The sequence below is a fragment of the Meleagris gallopavo genome, chromosome 1 (genome assembly GCF_905368555.1).
Source record: "Meleagris gallopavo chromosome 1, MGAL_WU_HG_1.1, whole genome shotgun sequence".
In the NCBI taxonomy this organism is placed as follows: domain Eukaryota; kingdom Metazoa; phylum Chordata; class Aves; order Galliformes; family Phasianidae; genus Meleagris; species Meleagris gallopavo.
Window position 1 is genome coordinate 100311683 of NC_139404.1, and position 26219 is coordinate 100337901.

The window sequence follows — 26219 nt, forward strand, 5'->3', positions numbered from 1 at the left end:
ATCATTATTTTCTCATTTCACAATAATTTTGCTTTTACATTCAAAGCTCATGTTACTATGTGGTTGATTCATGATTGATGAGTATACCTTAAACCAACTTTATAATTTGACTGTTAAGGTCTGGTTTGGAAACAAGCAGTTTGTAGTATCCAGTGAATCAAATTGCTAAATCAGCTTAGTTTTCAGGAGGGAAGAAGACTGCTTCAACAGCTTGAACTTGATTGTCACGTACTCTTTTTAGTAATAACAAGCTGCAGCTATAATGCATATATATTTTTTTCCCTTCACAGGCATAATTCTAAAGATATTTTTGTAGAAGCAATCTGACTTATGGGTGAAACTATTGAACAACCATTTAAGTTAAGTATGTTTTATCTTGCTTTCTTATATTCTTTATTTCTTAATATAGTATGATGCTTAATTATATTTAATGAATTGAATAGAGCTCTATTAAAGATCCTGTCCTCCAAGAAAATATTCTGACAGGTTTAAATAATTAAAGCTATGGAGAATATGGCTGAATGATGAATAGCCATTGTGAGAGAGAGGGAAATTGCTCTACAAATTCCACTATACTGTGGATTAACATCTATATTAATGAAAATGGACAAACTTTGTATGCCTGATGGAAAATGGTCTGCATGAGTGTACAAAGTCGAATGAGGAAGTGATACGACTGTCCCAAATTGCTTAACTCTTACAATAAATGCTTAGATGACCATCCTTTCAGCTGGAAGTTTTCCATAGAGGTTGTTTCTTTGCTAAAAGGGAGTGAGGGGCAGTATGAAAGAGTGAGAAAGGAAGCTAATACTAAATTTCCTCTTAGATAAAGTTTTTGTTTTTTTTTTTTTAAGAAAAATATTAGATCAATGCAAATAACTACCCAGTCCACAAATTAAAGTGATGCCAATGCTGTGTTTATTAAGACACATCTTTGGTGGTATTCTTGGGTCAATTTGGTTATTTGGTGTCTTTTAAGGAAGGTAGAAACATTGATTTTTTTTGCCATGCACCCACCCTCTGCAATATGAACATTATGTAGTGGTAATGTAGTCACTAGCCTTACAATTTTGCCTTGCAATAACACAAATAACACAGTTCTTTTTGACCCGGGATAAACACAAACTTACAAAACACTGCAGATCTCATTCTGCAAATTATTGCTTCATATTGCTGAAAAACAAAACTAGAAAATCTAGTTTGTACTGTCTCACTTCAGCTGAGTACACCATCCCCTGTAAGAAAATAGATGCCATGTTTGTGTCTCACTTGTAAAAGGTCATTTACATATCCTGTTACAACCCACATTAAATAATCCCAGAAAAAATTGTTCAAAATATAATTATACAAATCTATTTCCAAAACATCTGCTCAAAGGATGTTACATTTCTTAGATTAAGTAACCATTTTGTGAAAGGATTATCTCCCTTTGTTCTCAATAGCATAATTTCAAAATGGCTTAGAGTAGAGGATCTGGTACATTTCTGCATCCAAAAGTACCTTACCCTTATCATGATTCCTTTCCAGTATGTATCCTGCTTGCAAATAAAGGAAACTTGGAGACATGGCCTCTTAAAGCCCAGAAGATTCAGTTTGCTTCAACCACATCCCTACTGCAATCTCGGGAAGAAGTGTACCAGGGCAGCAGACATCAGAAGGCCAGTTTGTTGCAATCATTAAAAACAGACATAAAAGAAGAGTGCATCAACCTCCAGCAACAGATTATAATGAGAGTTAGAGTAATAATAATAATAAAAAAATAAAAAATAATTTAAAAATTGAGATATCAGTTATTTTTCCAAAGTATTCTGTTGTGCCAGTTACTCATCCTCAGTGTCATGGGTTGAAGTTATCAAGGATTTGCACTTTTTTTGAGTGAGCCTTTTTAGAACCTATGTTGTGTCTTTAATAAATAAAATAACAACAAGATATATTTCTCTAACAGAAACTAAGATGAAGTGAAATTAAAGTGGAAAGAGCCTGACAAGAATTCAGGGAAATTATCACTGTATCAGACGTAACTGATATTTACCCTAGATATTTCACTTCAAGTTCAAAGAAACAAGTATTCAACATTTCAAGCAGGAACAGTTTATTTAGTTAAATAAAATTGTTTGAAAGGAAGAGAGAATTTGTCCATGAAGAAGTGTTTACTAAAGGTCTCCGTTGTGTTTGGCACTTAAGAGCTGTTACACCTAATAATATAAGTTGAGTCCAAAAGAGGTCTCGTCCTATAGAAAACACTGAGTCAAATAGACCTGTACTGGATTGGACTCCTGCATAATAAATCTGATTCATTCATGTTTTCTTTTAGGAATCTTGAAGTCTTGTATCTATAGTCCTGATTTACAGATGTCTTCAGAGATTCAATTATTTTCATTCCACTTTAGGAATGCAGCTGTGCAAGCCACAAAGCAGAAGAGCCTGAAAGCCAGTTTCCAAGGTCAGTAGTCTACACTCAGTATACAGCAGTCTCCTTTCAAGAAACAGTCAAACATATGCAATGACGAAAAGGACAAACAAATCTGAACAAGTATATCCTACAGTAGTTACAGAATGAATCTATTTAGTGAAGCACAGAAAAGGCTCCACTTTGTAAGTATTTACTTACTTTGACTGACAAAGCCTGATCTCTAAGATGGCTAAGTGATCACAGTAAATCACAAGAGAGACACAACTCAGAGAACTTAAGAGGTGGAAGGTGTTGTTATTTTTTTATTAGAGCAGGTGATACAGCAATAAAATTGACTAATTTAGAAAATGGAAACAAAATCACTGCATACTACTGGACATTATGGACAGTTACAAAATGGCATGGATGTAAAGCCTTTTAAACATAAGGCTTTACCATTGGATTAACGGAGTAGAATGGTGATTCCAAGTGAAAGTACTTCAGGCTTAATGTTCTGAAACATCTATTTAAAGTGAATAAAATGTGTATTTCTGAAAATAATACCAAATGGTCTGATATGTAAAGCTAATCTTACTCCAAATTTTGCCTGAATATTTAAAAGGAGATCAAATTATAACTGAGAATGTTCAACATGACTCAGAATGGCTCTTGACTTAGATACACAATGAAAATATTAGATATATGCAAGGAATATCTGCCTTTTGCAGAATTAAAATAGCGGAGTCACCACCATTAGATGTGCATTTTCACCAACAAAGAAGAGCTTGTGTGCCATGCTCATAAAAATCTGCACCAGTAGAGGTGACCCACTGTTGCTGTCACCACTGTTGAAATGCACCACCCACTACATCACTGTGCTAACAATTTTTTTTTTATCTCCATAAACATTTAGCAAGCATAAATGAATATCAGCGTGTGCCATTTTTTTTTTCATGGAGTAATTCAGTGGCACACCTTTGGTTCATAAACACTTCCATGTCAGATGCTGTTTTGTCAGCAGAGGCCCTCTGCTGCCATCTGTTGCACAGCACCAAAATATAGTGGAACAGGGGCAGGAAGGTTCAACCCCTATTGGCATACCACCAACATCCACATCTGATGTTGGGGGTCAACATAATAAATAGGAGGCATTACTTTTAGAGTAGATGAAAACCAATGGCATCCTGGCTTGTAGCAGGAATGGTGTGGTGAGCAGGACTAGGGAAGTAATCCTGCCCCTGTACTCGGCACTGGTGAGGCCCGACCTCCAGTACTGCGTTCAGTTTTGGGCACCTCAGTACAGAAAGGACATTGAGGTGCTGGAGCAGGTCCAAAGAAGGGCAACAAGGCTTGTGAAGGGCTTGGAGAATATGCCCTACGAGGATCGACAAAATGAATTGTAGCTGGTTAGTCTGGGGAAGAGGAGACTGAGGGGAGACCTGAGTTCTCTCTTCCAATATCTGAAAGGTGATTGCAGTTAGGTTAGTAGAGTAGGGTTAATCTCTTCTCACTGGTGACAGGACTAGGGGAAATGGCCTGAAGTTGCACCAGGGGAGTTTTTGGTTGGATGTCAAGAAAAACTTCTTTACCAAAAGAGTTGCTAAGCACTAGGATAGGCTCCCCTGGGATGTGGTTGAGTCACCATCCCTGAATCTGTTTAAAAACTGTTTGGATGTGGTGTTCAGGGATATGATTTAGCAGAGTGTTGTTAGAGTTAGGATAGTATGGTTGTGGATGGACTTGATGATCTTTAAGGTCTTTTTCAATCTGAGCAATTCTATGATTCTAAGATTCTATGAAGAGGCTTGTTTTATAAAGACTACAAATTTATATAATTCCTATAGACACTCCTCAGATTATGTGAAGTAGAAAGGATGGAAAAATAAATATTACTATAATTTAACTTCAATATCCTCAAGAAATTGCACAGAAATTTGACATTTAGACAAGTCTTCAGGAAAAGAAAATGGAATGTGCAAGTTCAAATATACTCAAGCAATAGAGAGCTCAGAAGCACTTGAAAAAGGAGCGCTGAAACCAACAGACCTTACCGGGCTGTATATAGATCATTGAAAGCATGCACTTCTTTAATGAAAGACAACTGAAAGCTGAAATTTGGAAATTTCAAATTTCAAATTCATATTGCCTATGAAATTCAGCAGTTTCTCAGATAAAGTGAGCTTTGTTGTTATTTTGAGAGTGAAAACTATCTTTGGGACCCAAATTGTGCTGCCAAAACAATAGAAGGAATTAAAACATGAAGAATATACAAAGAAATATCTTATTTTTGAAAACACAGTAAATATTTTCAGAGATCTTTTTTATTGCCAAAAATAAGCAAGCATAAAATATCATAATAACATCATAAGTACTTATAAATGTGAGGGTTAAATAAATCACATCTCCCTAGCCAATTATTTTTTTAGACAAAAAAATGATATTTTTTTAGACAAAAAAATGATATACCTAAAGTTTCAGAAAAAGTCAAGAAAATTGAAATTTCATACCAACAAACTAAATCATGCTTAAACAATGCGATTACTGAAACAGAGGATTTTTTTCAATGTTTAGATGCTATAGAGCATATTTAGTACTACCTAAATGTTTACTATTTGAACTATATTCAGAAGAAAGTGAAGCCTAGAGGATATATATGTGATTTTACAAACACATTCAGGTCTACAGACAAAGTATATCTATATGCCTTTCCCACATAGTCACAGACTTGTTGACATGACATATATGTGTGTATATACAAGTCTGTGACTGTGTGGGGAAGGCATATAGATATATATATCTTCTCCCTAATTTGAAGTCAACAACCAGTAGGAAAACAAAGCTGATGATACAGAAGTGAGAGGGCCTCAGACGGAGATTGAATATCACATCCCATGAGTTCTGTCAGATGAGTCAATAGGCCAGCTCTTTAAATTTTAAGCATTCAAAGTTTTGGCTTAAATTACATGCACTACTTTGACTGACAAAGAGGGGATTCTGTTGTGATTTAACTCAGCAGGTGGCTGAGCACCACACAGACTTTCACTCACTCCCCCTTTCCCAGTCGGATGGGAGAGGAAATCAAAAGGAAAAAAGGACAGAATAACTCATGGATTGAAATAAAAGTATTTACTAAGATAAAATGAAAAGGATAATAACTGTAACAAATATATATATATAAATGAAAATCTATAGCAAATGATGCATAAGCAGTCATTCACCAACCCCCTGACCAATATCCAGCTAGCTCCCTGAGCAGCGCAAAAGAGAGATGAATTCACACCCCATTCAAAACTCCTTCCACTTTGATGTTATATGGTATGGAATGCCCCTTTGTCCAATTAAGTTTCTGTACAATATTTATTAGGTCATTGAACTAATTACCTAATGTTTAAAAAGAATATTGCTGCATATTCAGCCCTCCTATTCCTCACATTTTCATAACATTACTGTATATTGTACATTTTATATTCTAGTTTTTTTGTAACGGGGCACATGTACTACAGCTTCACTATAACATCTCCAAATCTCTAGCAAAGTGATTTTAGGGTTTTAAAATGTGGAGCAAACATTTAAAATGCTGGGTCCTGCACTTTGGCCACAACAACCCCAAGCAACGCTACAGGCTTGGGACAGAGTAGCTGGAAAACTGTGTAGAAGAGATAGACCTGGGGTTTTTAGTTAATGCTAGGCTGAACATGAGCCAGCAGTATGCCCAGGAGGCCAAGAAGGCCAATGGCATCCTGGCTTGCATCAGAAACAGTGTTGCCAGCAGGAACAGGCAGGTACCCAGCTCTGGTGAGGTCCTACCTCGAGTAATTTGTGCAGTTTTTGGCCCCTCACTGCAAGAAAGACATTGAGGCCCTGGAGTGTGTCCAGAGAAGGGAAACAAAGCTGGTGAGGAGTCTGGAGCACAGGCCTTATGAGGAGAGGCTGAAGGAGCTGGGATTGTTCAGTCTGGAGAAGAGGAGGCTCAGGGGAGACCTTATTGCTCTCTAAAACTACCTGAATGGAGGTTGTAGTGTGATGGGAGTCGGCCTCTTCTCTTGTGTAACTGGTGATAGGACTAGAGGAATGGCTTCAAGCTGCGCCAGAGGAGATTTAGGCTGGATGTTAGGAAATACTACTTTTCTGAAAGAGTGGTCAGGCACTGGAATGGGCTGCCCAGGGAGGTGGTGGAGTCACCGACCCTGGAGGTGTTCAAGGAACGTTTGGATTTTGCGTTGAGGGACATGGTTTAGTGAGAACTATTGGTGATAGGTGGATGGTTGGACTGGATGATCTTGTAGGTCTATTCCAACCTTGATGTTTCTGTGATTCTGTGATTTCTGTGATTTATTTTTCATCCTGAAATCTATTTTTCTACAGAGAAACAGATAAACAGAAAATTGACATTCTAGTGTTAAGATATTCCTGAGAAGTGAATTTTCCTTTTGTTGCACATTCTGTGAAAATTAAAAAATTAAAAAAAAAAAAAAAAAGGAAGAAATTGCGTATGATAGATATTTACATCAGTGAGTAATTTCTGGGATGCAAATTACTGACCATAGACCACCACTCTATTTTTTTATAGTGTTGGCTTATTTACTTATTCTAGTATTTTGAATATGTAAAATCCTTCTTCAGTAATGAAATTTTTGGTTATGAAGCTCCCTGCTGAGAGCACATAGTTACGACCATTAACATCTAGTTTTCAAATTTAAGGAAAATTATCTTTTTAGCTTCTTTGTTTCTATCATTTTTGCTTTTCTTTTTCCTGGTCAATGAGTTTAAAAGAAAACAAGCAAGCTTGAATCAAAGAGGCAATGTATACTGTTGGCCCTAAAAATGAATGTTAAATTGTATGCAATATGCTCATTTTAACTTTTTTTTTTTTGAGGGAAAAAGGATTATTATTAGTGATGCATTACATTTCAGATCAAAGATATCTGCAAATTTCCTTGTTATTTCCTTGTCTCTGTGATTTTGCTTCATGAAAGTGAAAAGTCATTATCAAATTAGACTTTGAAAACTCTGCCAGTACAAAAAAATATCAGATTAAATCAATCTCAACATTAGTACATTTCAGGTCATAAGAAATAAGGTTTAAAAAATGGTCACTTTGCTTTTTAGAATAAAACTGCATAGTATTCAGAATTTTCTCAAACCCCTGATATGCATGGGAAAAAAATGAAGCAGATTTGAAATGTAAATTAATAAGCAATCCTAAACAGATTTGAAAGTGACTCTCTAACTTGAATTTGTACATATTCTAAAAAGCTGGAAAAACTGCTTCAAAATGAAGCACATTAAAATAATTCTTTCTATAAAATTCGTTAATATTTTTATCCAGTGTCACTGTTTCTTTTCAGTTTCACATCATTCTTGCTCACCTCATTATTGAGTGGACTTATGTAATTCATTTGTAGGATTTTTTTGAAAAACAATAGTCTAGCCGTTGTATCATTAGTAACCTTCATATGAGGAAGAAATATCTTGGGTTTCTCAACTGAGCATTCTACTTATTGTACATGAATAAATCATATAATCACATTCAGGATATTGAAAGCTCCATCTTAAAATCAACTAGGTTTTTCGGTCATGCAGCTCCTTTGAATTTCCCTCATTCCAATGGTGACTAGAAACATCTTTTAATTTCCAGATTAAATTTCACTGCAAATTTATTCTTATTTGTTGTAGTGTCTAAATGTTTTCTTCAGTTCAAACATGTACCATAATTATATATTCATATAGATCAGTGATATCCCACTTAACCTTGTGGTTGTCATTGTTAAACAAAGTAGATCAGCTAGTTTTGACTCCTCTCCATTTCTGCCAATCATTCTAAAGTTTTTTGAAGAAGAAAAGGGCCTCAAATGTTTCATTTTCTATTTATTTTTGTTATGGTAAATAACAAAACCATTTATGATATTTCAAAAGGGACCTAACCACAACTTTATGTAGTGTGCTTGTAATACATTCCTGCCGATGACAGAAATACGAATATGGCAAAGGATAACAAATATTTACATCTTCAAACATTCTCATATTTGATTTTAATATCCTTGAAATAAGAATGATGTAAGCAGGGATGCTCTTTTACAATGACATAGATTTTATTTCTATTCTAATATATATGTATTTCCAGTACAACAAAACAAAGAAAATCATTCAATGTTAATGATGTAACTATGCAGTCCTTCAGAACACTTTGTTTTCTTACAACTTTCTGAAATTCTCTCTGCACTAAAATGATACTGAATTCTTTGAAAGTAAATTTGTTCCGTGACCATTTGCTATGAAATGATTGAGGACATGTTTTTTCTTTATTAGAAAATGGACAGAAAACACATCAAAATAGAATTTCATGCCAGGGACAGATTCTTGAATGACAAAAATTTATGTAACACAAATTTTATGTGAATGTGTGTTGTTGACTGCAAACGATGAGCTCATGCATGAGATAGGAGGGGCTTGTTGTTTTTATTTTTACAAGGAAGCTGAGCTGACTAGATAATAACCATGAAAACTGTCGTCAGAAATGTAAAATGAATGTTTGCTGCTGCCCTCTGTTTGACTGAATCCAGAAAGGAATGACGTCTTCACACCATGCACTCTTCAAAACAAAACTGCCTGGTAAACACCAGTTTTGGAAAACTATTTTTCTATTGAACGATTTACATTTTATACTGACAGGGCATTTACCTCTGGTAATAATCATGAAAAAAGTTTCCCTGCATTCCTCTCTCACTGTGTGAATGTGAAAAGTTTTCTGCAACATTCCACCTTAAGTTTCTGCACTGTTTTCCTTTTTATTTGCTAGTTTTAGAGGAAAAATAGTTTTGACAGAAAGAAAAAGAGTATGTGAAACATTTTGCCTTTGGTCTTTGCATTCTCTCAATACCTACTGTAATGGGATAAACAGGCAATATTATCAACACTAGTATCTCTTCCAGTGGAATGCTCTTAATGAAAAAAATTAGCCAAAAATGTTGCCAAGAGAGAACCCTACAACAAACTCATAGATTTCCATAAGCTAGTTTACATACTGCATCTCCCAGCTTTTATTGATATAAACCAAGAGCGAATCACTTTATGTGGTGGTCTATGGTTCTCAACAATTTTAAAGACTTAGGTTAGAAAATTGTCTCTTAGAATTCATCATCTTTCACTGAATACACAAATAAATGCAAAGAAGTAATTCTATGGAAATGTGTTCATATATTACAAATAATTATGTAGTCATATTCCCAAAGAACTTACATGTACAGATAACTTTTAAAACTCTATAGCTAAAAAAAAAATCATGTAGATTTCCAGAAATATTAGCTAGCTGTTCTAGAGTACTTGGAATCTATTTGTGACTGAACATATTTATGATATTATGCTGTGTCCTAGCATAAAGTTATTTCAAGTTTCATCAAGGTATTTCTTAAAAAAAAAAAAAAAGAAGAAAAAGACTGACGATATTTGAACTATTAAAAATACAGGATAAAAATATAATAGCATAAAATTATTGTGCATTACTTCTGGTAGTAAACATAGGCATAATCAAAATTTGTTCTCCTGCTGTTCTCACACAAACTAAAAGGATGGAATAGTGAATGATCTGATGAACTTACATTTTGTTCTCATAACAGAAAGATTTTCAAAAAATCAATAAGAGGCCTAAGAGAATACCACTGACATTAACAAAGGTATAAGAGGTTCTATTTTATACCATGACCAGATTCTAACAAATATGAGATTTCAGCTAAATTCTGTTCATTTATCTCAGTGGAGTGTTGGAGGTTAAGGAGTTAAGAAACAGAGTTTCCAGAGTTTCACAGCTCAATCTTTTTTGTACTACGAGACAGGGAAAACACTGAATGATGCATATCCCATTTCTGCTTCAGTGATGGAATACATATAATCTCCCACTGATTTCTGTGAATGCCATGAGAAATTAGGGCTGACATATGACCCTCAGATAGTATTCCACTTGAGGCTGTGGTCAGGTTTCTGCTAATATATTCTCATGCTATCTCATCTCCTGACATACTGATTTGACATTCTATCTTCTGCTGCCTTTTCTCTTTATCTAGTATACACTTACCACAACAAACTAATTATATTCATAAGCTGCTCTCAGTAGTACTCCCTTCTTTTTGCCTTTAAGGTAACAGAGGAACTGCTTTCTTTCAACATTTTTATCTGAAATACACTCTTCTTTCCCAAAGTTATTTACTAAAATAATCTTTGGAATTTGCAACTCAGATGACATACACAAAGACTTTAGGGTGACAGAATCACATTAGCTTACTTTTTCCCCCCCCTTTTTTCTTTTTTTTTTTTAATCTTTTCCTAGTGTGGAAATGAAAAATCCAGCTGCAATTCAGACTATCAAACTATATCCCCAGATCACAGCAGTGAAGAAGAAAAAAAAAAAAAACAAAATTACAAACAAAACAAAGAAACCAAAATCAAAAGAGCAAAGCAGAGCTAAATCCACAGAACTCTAGATTTGAAGTCTTACAGGTTTGAGCATAATTTTTCTTTCCTGAAGACTCCTGAATCATTAGTCCCGTATACTTTCATTACATTTGGATCAACTGAAGGCAGGTATAAAGTAGGAAATGACTGGAATAAAATGTTTCAGTTCCAGGGTAAACTGTCCTCAAGAAGACTTCTATAGAGAGAATGTCAAGACATCTGCATGGCAGCTGGAAACTAAATGCATAAAACAAAGATAATCAAAGACCATAGCAGAGATCATGCCCCTAATTCAGTTGGAAGTCAGGGCAATTTATAGAATGCAGATCTGATTCCTCCCCACATTAGAAAATCTGCTAAATGATCAGCGTCTGCATAATGTAGAAAAAGAGTTTTTCAAACTATCTTTGAAAAGTAGAGACAAAATGAGTTTCATAAAACCGAAGGCTATAGACTATTCTATTCTATATCAAGATCTACCAACAGTTGTACAAGATCAGATGAGTTGAGGTGATAAAATTACAAAGAACAGAAATAATTACTGCTTTTTAAAATGCATTAAGATACAAGGACTAAACAGGATGATTACGATGGATCATAGAACACAGAAGCTGTTTTGACTTTTAACATTTCCCTTAGCACTTCTCAGTAATATGGCTATGGTTCAAGCAAAATCAGACAGCATCTATTCTGCTTTGAAAGAATGATCCACAATGTCCTCACATGTTCCCAACATATAAACAAATTGCAGACACTCTATGTGGATAGTCTTGACAACAGTCTTCATTATTAGGAATCCACAGACCTCTGGATACATATCTTAATGCACTCTTTACCAATTCCAGTTTGTGAGTGTACCTAAGTGACCTACAATTTTGAGAGTGGTCTTTGGCTTGCCTAAGCCCATGATATGCCATTGTCAACAGGCAGCTAAGCACCACACTGCTGTTCACTCACTTCCTCTCCTTCCCAGCAGGATGGGGAATGAATTGGGAAAAAAAAAAGTAGAAATTGCAGACTGTGTTAAAAACTATTTATGAGAAGAGAAAAGAAAGAAAGAAATAATAGTAATGATAATACATATGTATATATATTCACAAAAGAAGTGCAAAAAGCAATTGCTTACCACCCATCAAAAAATGCCCAGACAGTCCTCAAGCAGCAGCTGCTTGCTCAGTCTCCTTCTGACCATTTTTCAAGTTTTTTCTTGTGGCGTCCTACAGTATAGAATATCCCTTTGGCCAGATTCAGTCAATTGTCCCATTTCTGTCCCCTTCCAGATCCTCATGCTCCCCTAATCCCCTTGCGGTTAGGACAGTACAAGAAACTGAGGAATCTGAAACATCTTCAGCTCTGTACAGCATTGCTCAGCATAAACTAAAATATTGGCGTGTTATCAACATTGTTTTTCTCTTAAGACAGAAACATTAAAAAAAAAAGAGCTACGAAGTCCTTGAGTGTGAAAGAGCAATTCAATATCATTGCCAGCTTCATCTCCACAGAAAAGAAAAAGACATGTAAGCTAGCATCCACTCCTTTCAATGATAAAAGTTGTCTCAGCAAAAGCTCCTGATTAATAAAATCCAAAAAGCTTCTGAGAGATGTAAGAGAATCAGCATGGTTATCTGGCATCCTACTATACTATGAAAAATCTTCAATCAGCAAGAGCAAATTAATTTTTATCTCATACTCAGATCTAAAGCAAAATGAAAGGAATCTCTAGATGCATATCCTTACATTTTGAGAAATCTTCCACCAGTAGAAAAGTTGGAGTGAATAATAGAAGTAGAGATTGTCTTTGCAAAGCATTACTTCTTTTTTTTTTTTTTTAACTAAACCTGTAACTACACTTTCATGTAATGTTGGCATCTTATCTGTCAAAAAGAAAGAAAGTTAACTTTTTAAGAGTAATGGGGAAGATACTAATTATTCATAACTCCCTTCTGTACTCTAAGATCAAAACAGAGTACGGTTTCAGTGATTGAATGTCTAGAGTTCGATATTGCTGTCTCTTAAATCAAATCCCTGTTGTATAGTCTAGACTCTAGTGTGATATGTGAAGACTCACCAGAGCTGTCACCATTTCTTGCCCTTACAGTATCCCATCTACCATAATTAAGTTTATAAGAAGCTGACATCAGATAATAATATCAACAGTGGTTTTACTAATGGTAAATTGATAAAGTGATTTTACTAATTAATATTTTTCTATGACCTATGAAATTTCTCACTGTCTTCTCTGAGAAAGTTCTGCTTCCGTGAGTGAATTTATAAAATGTTTTTATCTTATAAATAGAGAAGTGACATTCATCCTCACTTCTAGATGAGTGAACAACAGCAAAAACTGCAGGGGTAGGGAGAAATGCACTTTTTAGCTTATTCAAAGCAACATATTGTCTTTATTCAGTCAAAAACAACATGGACAAAAATTACTAAGCATTTAATTTATTACTTGTGAAGCAGATAATGAGATTACTTATTGTCAAGTGTAGTCACAGCTAGTTTATAAACCATTTATTTGTATATCTTATGCAGCTATGCTTTAATATAATATAAAGTTAAAATATCTTATAGTCATCTTTCCAGAACTCTAGTGTACAAAGCATTCTTTTGACTGAGATTGCATTGTTTACTATTCTATCTTTTAAAACAATTAAAACAGATAATAGAGTTGTCTAGATAATCACATGAAATTTTATATTTAAATTTTGGTGGTTACATAATTTAATTTTACTTCTTTCCTTACTATTTCTAAAAATCCTTCTGTTACATCTTACATCCCACTTGAAAAAATAAGGTTTGGGTAAGAGATCTTGACATCCTGGAGAAAAATGTACTGAGATTATGTACAAATTCCCATGTCTGCACAATTTAGCTAGCTTTGTATTACAATATTCCTCTTTGAGAAGGAGCTGAGTAAACTAATACTATGTAAGAAGATCTGTTTCAGATTTACTCAAAGCTGAGAAGAACCACGGGATTTTGCCACTAACTCATTAATTCTCATTAAGAACTTCATAGGAATCCTAATAACAGTTTAGTAAGATTCTTACATTTAGTCCTTAAGAACACTGAGGAACCTTCAGTGTTCTTAGGACACCAATCAGTACTGTCAGATATATTATGATGCAATAAATGTTTTCAGCTAAGAAAGTTCTGATAATCTGCTACTAAGGCTTTTCTGAAGAAAGTGACTCTATTCTTTTTAACAAACATGTTTACTTAACATTAACAATTAATTCAGTGAGCCTGAAAGACAGATGAGAATTATCCTACTTGCCTTTTAAAACTTTTACTATCCTGTATGGGAACTGCTGAATCACAGCCTGAACCTCTGATTGATCACCTGAAGCAAGCAATGAGTCAGCCCTGGGAGCACAGGTGAAAGAAATTCACCTGTGCTGCCAGAAGGGATGGAGCCTAGCTCCACCTCTCCTAGACCCATTTAAGTGCTGACTACCAGCTCCTTTTCAGTTTTCCAGTGAGCCTAGGGCAAGGGTAAGCTCTTTATCTGTTCTTTTTTTGGTGTAATAACCTGCTTAGCCAAACTCTCTTATGTATTTCTTAATTATAGCATCTGTATATTCATTGATTATACATATCCATATTGAGATTATCAAGCTGCTCACTAGTATTAAAGTATCAAAAAAAAAAGAAAAAAAAAGAAAAAGAGAGTTTTAGCTCTCTTAAGCAAAAACTTACCCCAAAAATTGTTATTTAATCTGGTTATATTTTAAATCAGTGATCAGTCTCTTTCTGTGCTTGGTATTATGCCTCCATACAGGTTTGAAAAAATATATGTGCAACAGAAAAACTAGTGGAGCATAAAGCATTCAAGAAAGGGCAAATCTTTTCAGGTTTTCTGTACTTTATTGCGACAAAGAACAGAACACCAAACTTTTCAGAGATACATAAGGTTGGAAAACAACTCTAAAAACTCATTCCACGTTTACAATCTAATAATACAGAACATCTATATTGCAACAGTCAAAATATTTCTTGTCACATCATAGTATGCTCCTTTCAACAATGTCTTGTATTTACTCCTGTCATACCATGTATTATTAAGCAAACTCCCTCCCAAATGACTGGCTCTTCAGGAAAAAAACTTAGAAATTTAGAAATTTCTCTAAATACCTACAAATGTTCTAGAAATAAAGATGTGATTCCTATTTCTAAACATAGTCTGTTAATGTCAGCAATTTGAGCAGCACCTAGTCTTTCCAACAGAAAAGAACTCATGTATGTTTTCACTAATGCTGACTTCCCATCTATACTTCCCCCTATTGCCGTACATCTTTTACACTGAACTTCCTTTCCTCGCTAGCTTTGTCAGTGCTTGCCATTTTAACTCGCTCTCTAGCCTACTTTTAACTGTCTGAACTCCTTTAGATATTTTCTTTGAATTCAACATTTACTGTTTGTTTAATTGTGTAGATCTAGCTGGCTAATTGCCTAATGAATACATTAATCTATTGATTTTTCACCTAATTAATCTACTATGTGAGTAATTCATTACCTAAAGTAGTCTCTGATTTATATACTGTGAATTTTGAGTTTCATTGTATATCTTAGTCTTTGATTTCCTCATTTTTTACTCTATCTGTTGTTCTATTGATTCTTTCCTTAATTACTGGACTTACATGTAATTGCATTGACTTATTGCATAAATGATTAGCTATTTTATGAGAAGTTTCTATTGCTTCTCATTTCTCAACTATTATACCTAAGCCATAGAACCACAGTTGCATTTTCTCTGAAATGTCCTTCTGTCCTTTCATATATAGACAACTTTTCTCTCAGGTCAACTTTTCTCTCATATTTTTCTAACAGTGTACTCAAATATAGCTTGCTTATATGCTTCAATTAATTTCTAATAATCTTCCAGTAGCCCTCTAGTGAAAAGGAGACCATAATACTAAAAAGTGATCATAATAACTCTCAAAAAATCTGCAGAAAGGATGACTGAAAGCCAGCCAGTTTTTCAATGTGTGCACACAAGATTGATGTACCTATATATATCTTCATCTATATCCTTTTTTCTTCTGTATTCTGTATATCTTCTTTCCAGTTGCTGTCCTTCCCATGTTGTTATTGTGTAGTTTTCTGGAATTACAAATGAAATAGAATTTTAGGCAACTACATAGCCTTTATTAGGTTCTTGTGACTTTGTAAGTTTCTGACAAAGCGTTCAAGTTTTCAAAAGAGCTAATAATATTATTAACATGATTTCTTTATGACTTCCTGTCTTCAAGCTCAGGAGTTATACTCTAGATCTTAGAGCCTCTTGCCTCTATAGATTGCTATCTTATGACCTGCTATCATCAGTTTACGAGATGGAGTAACAAAACTGCAAGATTTTTGTTGGGCTCCCAAATGTCTGTGTTTTCCTGAAAGCTGACAGATAAATGATTGCCAGTTAGATAAATAAAAGTGAGACTTGTTATTACATTAATTCCTTTGAATGTGAATAATAAAAAGATACACCCAAGCCACTGACTACTCTTGTGTATCACTATGAGAATTTCACCCACATGCTATCTCCTAAACCTAAGTTAGGACGTTTTTCAGAGCGTTGTTAGAAGATGCTAAATTTAAAATAGAAGATAAAAATAAGGACTCAGTTTGAAACCCCAAAATCTCTTGAAGGTAAACACTATAACCTTTTCTTTAGTACAGCAGTGAAAAGTTTCAGTTTGTAAACAATAGCTATATTCCATACCTACTCCGTTCTAGAAGCAAATAAATAAATTACAGGTCTTTGAAAATTCACTACTGTAAATCCTTGGTTAAGTGACTACCGGCTGCTTACTCCTGAATATCTTCAGGAAAACACTGAGTGGCTTAAAGAAAAATACTCTACTGCTACTTCCTATAAGCCTTGGCCTCTATGGATGTGCTTTTTTTTTTTTTAAAGTAATAGCTAACATAATTTGTTTCTCTCTCATACAGATACATAAAAGCATGTTTATGCTTCATGCTTATGCTTCATGCTGCCAATATCAGTCTGCCAATGTCTTTGTCTTGGATTGCACATGAGTTGGCTTAAAATGCAGGTGCCTCATATTTCTGTTCAGAGTGTACATTTTGATGCATTCATTCCCAGTGAAGTTTTATGAGTTATAAAGGACAACAGGGAAGAATTTAATTATGCCAGCAGCTAGGGAAACAATTTATGCATTAACAAAGTGGTATTTAATGTGCCCAATGGGAAATGCTGTATCTGTGGGGTTCTGCTTTAATTGTCTTAGTCTTAATCTTTCACTAACTGCACATTGAACTTTCTGTTTACTTCAAGCTACAAAATAGGTTTAATATGATTGTTGTAAGATGGAACAACATGATCCAAGGCTCATTTGGTTTTGCACTCATTAGGTCTACAGCTTACGGAAGAAAATTAAGGGGCAAAAAAAAAAAAAAGCAGAAGCAAAGCAAAAAGAAACAACCAGCAGGATTCTTAGCTAAAATGCTCCTATAAGAGTAATTTCCATGGTTTCCTAATAGACTCCTTTGAAAGCAAACAGTGAGATCTGGATCTTAGTCTTGAAAGGTGTACTAAGAGGCTTTTTGAGAAGCAATGGATTATTTAGCAGTCAAGGGAACGTTTCTGATACTACGCATTCAGACACAGATCCACAGAACTATTAGTTAGCTTAATCATATAGAAGAATCTAATTCAGTGATTGTGACTCATCCCTTTTAACTCATGTTTCATGAGAAATGTTTTACAAGCATTTTAAATTTTGCAATTCTTTTATTATTAGCAAGCACTACAAGAGGCAGTCATTGGAAGAAAAAGGTAGTTTAGATTTGTTTACTTAGTTACTCTAAACAGTTTGGAGAAAGTTAAAAAATCAGACTTTTTTCTGTCAAGATAGGTGTATATCTGATTCAAATTGAATTGATGTTTTTTAAATATACAGTTGAGATTTCTGTTCCTGTACTTTATTTAAAGTGCTGTTTTACTACTTTAAGGGAAGATAAAGAAAAGTGAATGTCTGTTTGTTTAACAGTTGTTGTATTTTTGTACAAACATGTCCAATTTGCAGTCCATGGGCTGCATGCAGCCTTGTATAGCAAGTCCTGCAGCCACCCTCTGCACCACACTATCATGGCAGTGACTCTGCCTTGCCACGAGGTTTGGCTCATCCAACTTGGCCTTAAGTTAATGAATAGAGATGTTTGAACGGGTAACAAAAATCAGTATTTGTCAGGACAAACACCTTTAGAAACCAGTAAGAATTGCAACTGCTTCCATTGAACCAGACTGGTGTATTAGTTTCACAGTAGCAGGACCCGACTAGTTCTATGCTTTCGTTGCTCTCTTTTTTTAATTTTTAATGGAAGTAAAGTAAGTTTTGTTACTTACATTACATTATTACATTAACTATACTGTATAGGAGGAGGACTGCTTCAAAAGTAATGCCTCCTATTTTATTATGTTGGCCCACAACATCAGAGGCAGGTAGTGGTGATATGGCAGTAGAGGTTTAATCTTCTAATCAATACTCCATTGTATTTTGTTGCCATGTGATGGCAGCAGAGGGACAGTCAGACAAAATGGTGTCTGACATGGAAGTGTCTATGAAGTAAAGTTTACTGTTGAGTTATTCCATGCAAAAAAAAAAAAAAAAATCCATTGGCATTCACTGATGCTTATTAAATATTTATGGAGACCAAACAGTGAGGTGGTGGGTGGTGCAGTTCAGCAGTGGCTACAGTAACAGAAGGTTACTTCCACTGATGCAGATATTTATGAGCTCAGCATGCAGGCTCTCCTTTGCTGGAAAAAATGCATAGCTAGTGGTGATGACAATGTTGAAAAATAGTGTTCTGTAGCTGAGAATTTGTTCTATCAAATAATGTTGTTGTGCTCTTTGTATTTGCTGTAGTTTCCATGGAAATAAGTAGGAGGCACTACTTTTGGAGGGACCAATGTTGTCTACGTGTAGCCCAAGACAATTCCTCTTCACTCAAAGCAGCCCAGGCAAGACAAAAGGTTGGACACCCATGGTTTGATAGTTTTGCTTTATTAGATAAGCAGCAAGTGAAGCATGGGCATTTATTCTAATGTAGTTTTAAATGGGACCATTAATTTTTTTTTTAGTTTTGAATCATTATATGTTATATCATTGTTACCAATTTCTATTTTAACTTACAGTAGGAAGAAGTATCTATTTTTGACTTTGTTTTGTTCAATAAACTCTAGTTATTATATCTGCCTTATACCAAATATATATATACATATACAGTAGCAGTAGGAGAGGTTAAAACTTATTTTAATGTGGTAGAAATTGTAACAAATACAATAGCAGTAGAGAGTCTAATAGCAGTAGAGAAATAAACATCCTAGTATCTTCCTTCAAGAATATAAATGCATATTTAAAGTTTATTCCTTGCACACAAGGCATATTCATTTCACCAAGACATTTTCTGTTCCTGATATATACCATTTCTGAGATTAACCCCTAAATACAAAACTAAAACACAGTCAGCCCCAAATGAAAAGGCAAGATCTTACATCACAGAATCAGAAATGTATGTTTTAATTAAATTTCTCCATCATCTGTGCTGGGGAAGACCATGGACCAGATCCTCCTGGAAGCTATGCAAAGGCATATAGAAGAGGATGTGATATAGAAGAACCAGTATCTTTTCACCAAAGGCAAGTCTTGCCTAACCAACCTAGTGGCTTTCTGTGATGGCCTGTGTCAATGGACAAGGGAAGAGAGAACTTACTGTGGCTTCAGTAAGGTCTTTGACAGGGTCCCCCACAACACCCTCCTCTCCAAACTGGAAAATATATCAATTTGATGGATAAACTTTAAAATGGATGAGGAACTGGTTGCAAGATTATATTAAGTGAATGGTCAATAGCTCAATGTCTGGATGGAGATCAATGATGAGTGTTGTCAGTAATGGGACTGGTGCTCATTATTGTTTTCATCAGTGACATTTGCAGTAGGATCAAGTGTACACTTGCTAAGTTTGAAGAGCACACCAAGCTGTGAGGTTGACATGCCTGATGGACAGGATGCCATACAGAGCAATCTAGACAAGTTCAAGCAGTGGGCTCAGAAGAACCTCCTGAATCACAGGGTGGTTTGGGTTAAAATCATTTAATTCCAACTTCCATTTGTAGATAGTGACACCTCCCACTAGACCAAGTTGCTCAAAGCTCCATCCAGCCTGGCCTTGAATGTCATCAGGGAGGGGACATCCACAGCCTCACTGAGCAACCTGGTCCAGTGTTTCACCACCCTCACAGTAAAGAATTTCTTCCTAATACCTAGTCTAAATCCACCCTCTTCCAGTTTAAAGTCATTTCTCCTCGCTCTGTTGCTACATGCCCTTATAAAAAGTTCCTTTCCAGCTTTCCTGTGGGCCCCCTTCAGGTACTGAAGGTTCAACAGATCCAAGTTCAAGGTCTTACACGTGAGTTGTGGCAGCCCCCACTATCAATACAGGCTGGGGGATATATGGATAGAGCATAGCCCTGGGGTATTGCGGTAAACTGAATATGAGCCAGCAATCGACAGGGATCTCTTGGAAAGAGTCCAGCGGAGGGCCACAAAGATGGTGAAGGGCCTGGAGCATCTCCCCTGTGAAAAAAGGCTGAGTGAATTGGGTCTGCTTAGCCTTGAGAAAAGAAGACTGAGAGGGGACCTGATCCAGGTCTATAAATATCTGAGGTGTGGGGGGGCAGAGTGGTGAGGCCAGACTCTTTTCAAGCAGTGTATGGAGACAGGACAAGGGGAAACAGCCAGAAACTGCAACATAACAAGATCTGCACAAATGTGCACAAGAACTTCTCTACGGTGAGGGTGTGATGGAGCACTGGAACAGGCTGCCCAGGGAGGTTGTGGAGTCTCCTCTGGAGATATTCAAGACCCACCTGGACACCTACTTGTGTGACCTGGTGTAGGGAACCTGCTTTGGCAGGGGGGTTGGACTTGATGATCTCTGGATGTCCCTTCCAACCCCTACGCTTCTGTGATTCTGTTAAGGTGAATTGTATCCTGTGCCGCATTAAAAGCATAGCCAGCAGATCAAGAGAGGTGATCCTGTCTAGTGCTACTCTGTACTGGTGGGACCTCATCTGGAGTAGTGTGTAGATGTGAAGTCCTCAGTACAAGACAGACATGGACATGTTAGAGTGCATACAGAGAAGTGCCACAAAAATGTTTCAAGGGATGGAATCACCTCCCCTGTGATGACAGGCTGAGAGTTGGGGCTGTTCAGTCTGGATTAGACTCCAGGGAGATTTGGAAGCAACTTTTCTGTATCTAAAAGGGGTGTATGTGAAAGAAGAGGACAGACAGGTTGCCCAGAGATGTGATGGATGCCCCCTGACATTCAAGGTCAGGCTGGCCTAGGCTATGAGCAACATGATATAGTTGTAGCTGTTCCTGTTCACTGGAAGGGAATGATACTAGATGGCCCTAAAGGGTCGCTTCCAACTCAAATGATTCTGTGTTCCTATGATTAACATATCTAAAATCTTAAAGTGCTTAGAAGTTTGAAAATGGAAAGAAGTAACAACAGTGTTTTGCTCTAAATATGCCATTTTATTTCCATGAGAGACTCTTTTTGCTACTTCAGGTTTTATAAAACCTTATATTATTTTAAAAATGAGAAGTTTGTCTTAGTACAACTGCTCCTACATTTTCCCCATAGATGCTTCTATCACTATAGCCTATCTTCACTCTCTTCCCTCCTTTTCCATTTTTTTTAACAGGGTCATGGTCAGCTGGTGTGCAAGAGATTTGCAAATTGAAGGAAACACATAGAAGTAATAGAAGTTCATGAATATGAAACCTGTCAAAAATAACTATTAATAGTAATTTAATAACAATAATCAATAGTAATAAATAATGCCTTTCTTACTTTGAGCATTGCAAGTGTCTCTATCAAATCTCTAAAGCAATGTAGCAGAGGTACTCTAGTGTCTCTGTTTTTCTTGGATTTCTCAGGACTTTGTATTCTGATGAGTCTCACCCTAGAGGAAAGCAGCTTTAAAGTGATAAAAGTAAAAAGACTACTCCCATTTATGCCCCCACTTACTACTCTGCCACTGTAAAGATTTATCAGCTAATGCCTCCAGGTAGACAGTATGGTGTGTTAACATTAGCTTGGCCAGAGGATTGCTTCTCAGGACATCTTAGCTCTGTGCATAGCTGTTCTTTCAATTGCATGTGTAATTAGAGCAAATTTCCGACTATTATCCTGTCTGTTCTACTCTCTTGTAAAGCTAACAGTGAATTCTTTCTTTGTAAATCACTTTAAAACTCTGTGAACTATAAGTATTGTATCATTGATTATTACTACAAAGTTGAAATATATAAATATTTTGCATTTATTAACTTCCCTGTTAGTTTCATATAGTTCTTTCAATTGGCATGTATAAGTTTTTGCCTGTTATACTCTATTGCTTGCTTCAGTCTCTTGCAAATTTCTGCAGTGTGTTTAAGTGATGATTTTAATAAGTTTTTTTTATGTGCCAAATTCTCTTTAAGCAAACCAAAAACAATGCTTTCCACCTATTGGGAAAAAAAAAATCCTAAATAAATAGCAGTATCCCTAGAGGGCATGGCATACTCAGTGATTCATAAAGAGTAACACTGGCACAGCTGGCACATACTAGTGTCTCTGAACCTTGCTAATGGAAGTGAGGTTCTGATAGAGATTAAATTGCTGCAGCTGAACATGGAGCATATTCAGAGGATCGTTCAGGTCCTTCTGAGACAAGTTGGCTGGACTTTGAACTGGTGTTATCTTCACATATACGCAATTTTTTAATAGATGATTGTATAGTCTTTAAACAATGTGCATCAACCAAATGTTTTAAAAGATTCTACATAATGTCACAATTACTAGTTTATAAGCTTGATTGATGAGGTGGAAAATGCTTAGCCCACAACTGTACAATTTAATTTCATTCCAACTAAAAACAAAGAACTGTCCAGCAGTTCTTTTGCTCTTTACATCACCCAAGTACAATAAGTAACTTGCCATGGGAATATTCAGGAAGTCTTTAAATGCAGCTCTTGTTTGGAACTCACATTCTTTCTTATGAATAGCAGAAATGCTTTTAGAAACTTTGTGTTTTTTCCTCCAAAAATGGGAAAAAAAAAAAAGTCTCCAGCCTCCACAGCAGATGCATTTTCTTAACATTCACTACGGACCTACAAATTTTATGCCTAAAATTGCTTTGTTACATAGACAATTTATTAAGATAGTGTAAGCCTTAAGACATTGCATATTTTCTGTCTGCTATTTTCCCTGAAGCATTAAATTCCAACAAATTTTACATTGAAATAAACTTAATTGCATTTTCAACATCAAAAAAATCATTAAAAGCTATGATAAATTATTTTCTGAATTAAACCAATGGGTAGATGTTAACATTTCCCAAAAGACCTGTACCAATATAAACTTAGACACAATATTTATTTGTATTTCAGTAATATAAAGCAGATTTTAAGAGAAAATCTTGTTTTTGTTTGCTTTTTTTAAATGTAGAAATCCCGTTTTGCTTTTTTTCCCCTCATTCTTCCCATATATGGCAGTCATTAGGATTTTAAACTCAGAACATCATCCAAAATGTTGCTGAAGTCAGAGGTAGCAATTCCATAGGCTTCAGCACTAGTTAGCTCAGCATGATCTTAATGCCAGAATTTTAATCTTAAACCTCTTTGTTCTTTATGAATTACATTGAAAATTACAATGAATAACAAAATCTACGAAGTAACTGGGTAAATGGGAAACAGAACATACAATTTTAGGAAGCTTAATCATCAGAGCATAGCAGAGCAAGACAGTCCCTCTGCCCAAAAAAAATTCATTTCAATTTCTATTCTAAAAGTAGTAGCAATTTTATCTTTCCCTTACAGAAGAGCTAATGTACCTTTTACAAGAAGTTCATTAGCTCTCTTTTCACAACATTTTAATTTAAATAGTTACTACATTAGTAAAGCAGCTAAGGAACATTTTTTTTCCAGTTTGTTATTATCAAGTCTTTTCATGAAACCATGTCATCTATTCCAGACAAGTTATATAAAAAAAAAAAATAACAGTGTATATACTTTTAGGTAATTACTCTGTATTAATCTGAAAGGGACTAACAGCTCATCTCACCTATTCTAGGGGAAAAATTACCAAATAGTCATACATTATTATCATAGATCTGAGCAAAAAGACTGAATTATTTTCCTTTTATGTTAAGAACTCTATAAAGCATATAAATATGATTATCTCAGTGTTGTCTATTTTGCACAAATGCAAAGATGTGTGTTTACATCTTGTTATGAAAACCGTATGACAGAGTTTTGAATTCTAGGAATAACAAATTAAAGACAAAGTCACAATGAAGCTGTTAATCAACATTAATTTCTGCTGGAGACTGAGTCAATTTAAAGCCCTTTTCCAAAAGGGGTTTTTATCCTACTTCAGGAACATTGTCACTGGAAAAGACTGTCCTTAGGTATATTCTCTTTTGATGAGAATTTCCTCAATGAGGAAATAATTTAAAAGTTACAAAAGAAGGACTGCCAGTGAATGTCTTCTCCATTAAACAGATAGAGACTCCTTAATCATTTAAACAAAGTTGAGCTTTGTTTCATGTAAAAAAAAAAAGTAGCAAAGATTGACATGTATAGCTTATAACTTGAGCTTCCAATAACAGATATACTGTGTTGTAAATACCTCAGTATGGCTCTTGTCATCCTCATTTAAGGTGAAAATGACCACCAAGATTTTTTGGCATCTGCATTTTCAGTGTGGGAAGCAAGACACCGTCTCTCTTAAATACATACTTTCTTAAACATACTTACTATTTCTGAAACTTCTTCTAGCACAACTGATCTGATAACTTACATTTTAGCTTTCTGGCAAACAGTGCAGTGCCTAAGACGCACAGAATTTTCCTTCAGAGCCTGTAACAAATCACAGAAATGCTTGGATTGGAAGGGACCACAAGTTCCAACCCCCCTATCACAGGCAGGGCCACCAACCTGGTCTTTACCTGGTACTAGATCAGGTTGCTCAGGATTCCACCCAACCTGCTCTTGAACACCTCCAGAGACAGAGCATCCACAGCCTCTCTGGGCAGTCTGTTCCAGCACTTCACCATTCTTCCACCTGATATATATAAGCAAATGACAGTGTCTAACAGAAGTGTTTGATCTTTTTGTAAATTTAAGTCTTCATAAACAATGACCAGATACTAGTCATGGATAAACAAGTGAAGGTCCTGGATATAATGTCACTTGTTTCTTTAGAAGTGTCGAAGAGCCTATTCAGTTAAGGATGGTGTGTGACCCACTAACCTTCCTTCAGTTTTGGCTGATGATTGTCGTTGAACCTAGTTCAGAGAATCAGCTGGGATTCACTACCAAGTGTCTTCCCAGTTGGTCTCAGCAGGGTACAGGCTGCAGGTAATTCAGAGGAAACAATGTCAGAGAGTGCATTCAGTTGTGCTAGCTCAACTGTTTACTGGAGCATGACGGACTTGCTTGGGGAACAGGCCCAGGTTAAATAAAAAAGCTAACACATAAATTGCAAAGGACACAGTTATTTTAACTGCATATTTCTCTAGCTTCCTTCCCAACTCAATTCTTAGAAGGGAAGCCAGAAAGAGCCTGCTCTGGTATCACAGACCCACACACTCACAACCACTTGCTACTGTCTCCTCAAGTGAAACTGTCTGCCTGGGATCCAGGGAGCTATTGCTGGGCATGAGAGTGGGGAATCCTATTTCAATGCAGAATATTTAATTAACTGCTTATTTTCTTGTTTTTGTAATACAGTGTAAGTACAAGGCAAAGTTACAGTAGAAACTAAAGCTGAATTCAGGTAAGAACTGCTAGGCTTCTGGAAGCACACAAAGTCTCCTAATAACAGTAGGATGCAAAAAGGTTTTTTTGAATTGTCACATAATTGATAAGATACATGGGATGGCTCATTATAGAGTTCACATGTAAAAGAAAGGATATTTCATGCAGAGAATTATTCACACTTCATTATAATTTCTTCATTATAATTTCCTTTGTAAGTGAATAAGGATCTCTTACATCCATGATATATGTAGTCCTTTTAATATCTGTCACAATAGCATTAAACTAATTTAACGACAGTTTGGGAAAGTGAGACGAAACCAGTTAATTAGTGCCTTATGTGTCATGTTAGACAGAGCTGAACCAACATATGCACAAAATAACAGCAGGGCTTTTTTTAAGAGATCTTTGGTGACCCACTGGACCAGATGGTGCTATATCAGTCAATTCGCTTTCTCACTTCTGCTACAGATGACACTAGTTTTACCCTAAAAAGACAAAAAACAGGAGGATATTTCAGGCAGAGTAAATGTGGGTCAGGAAAC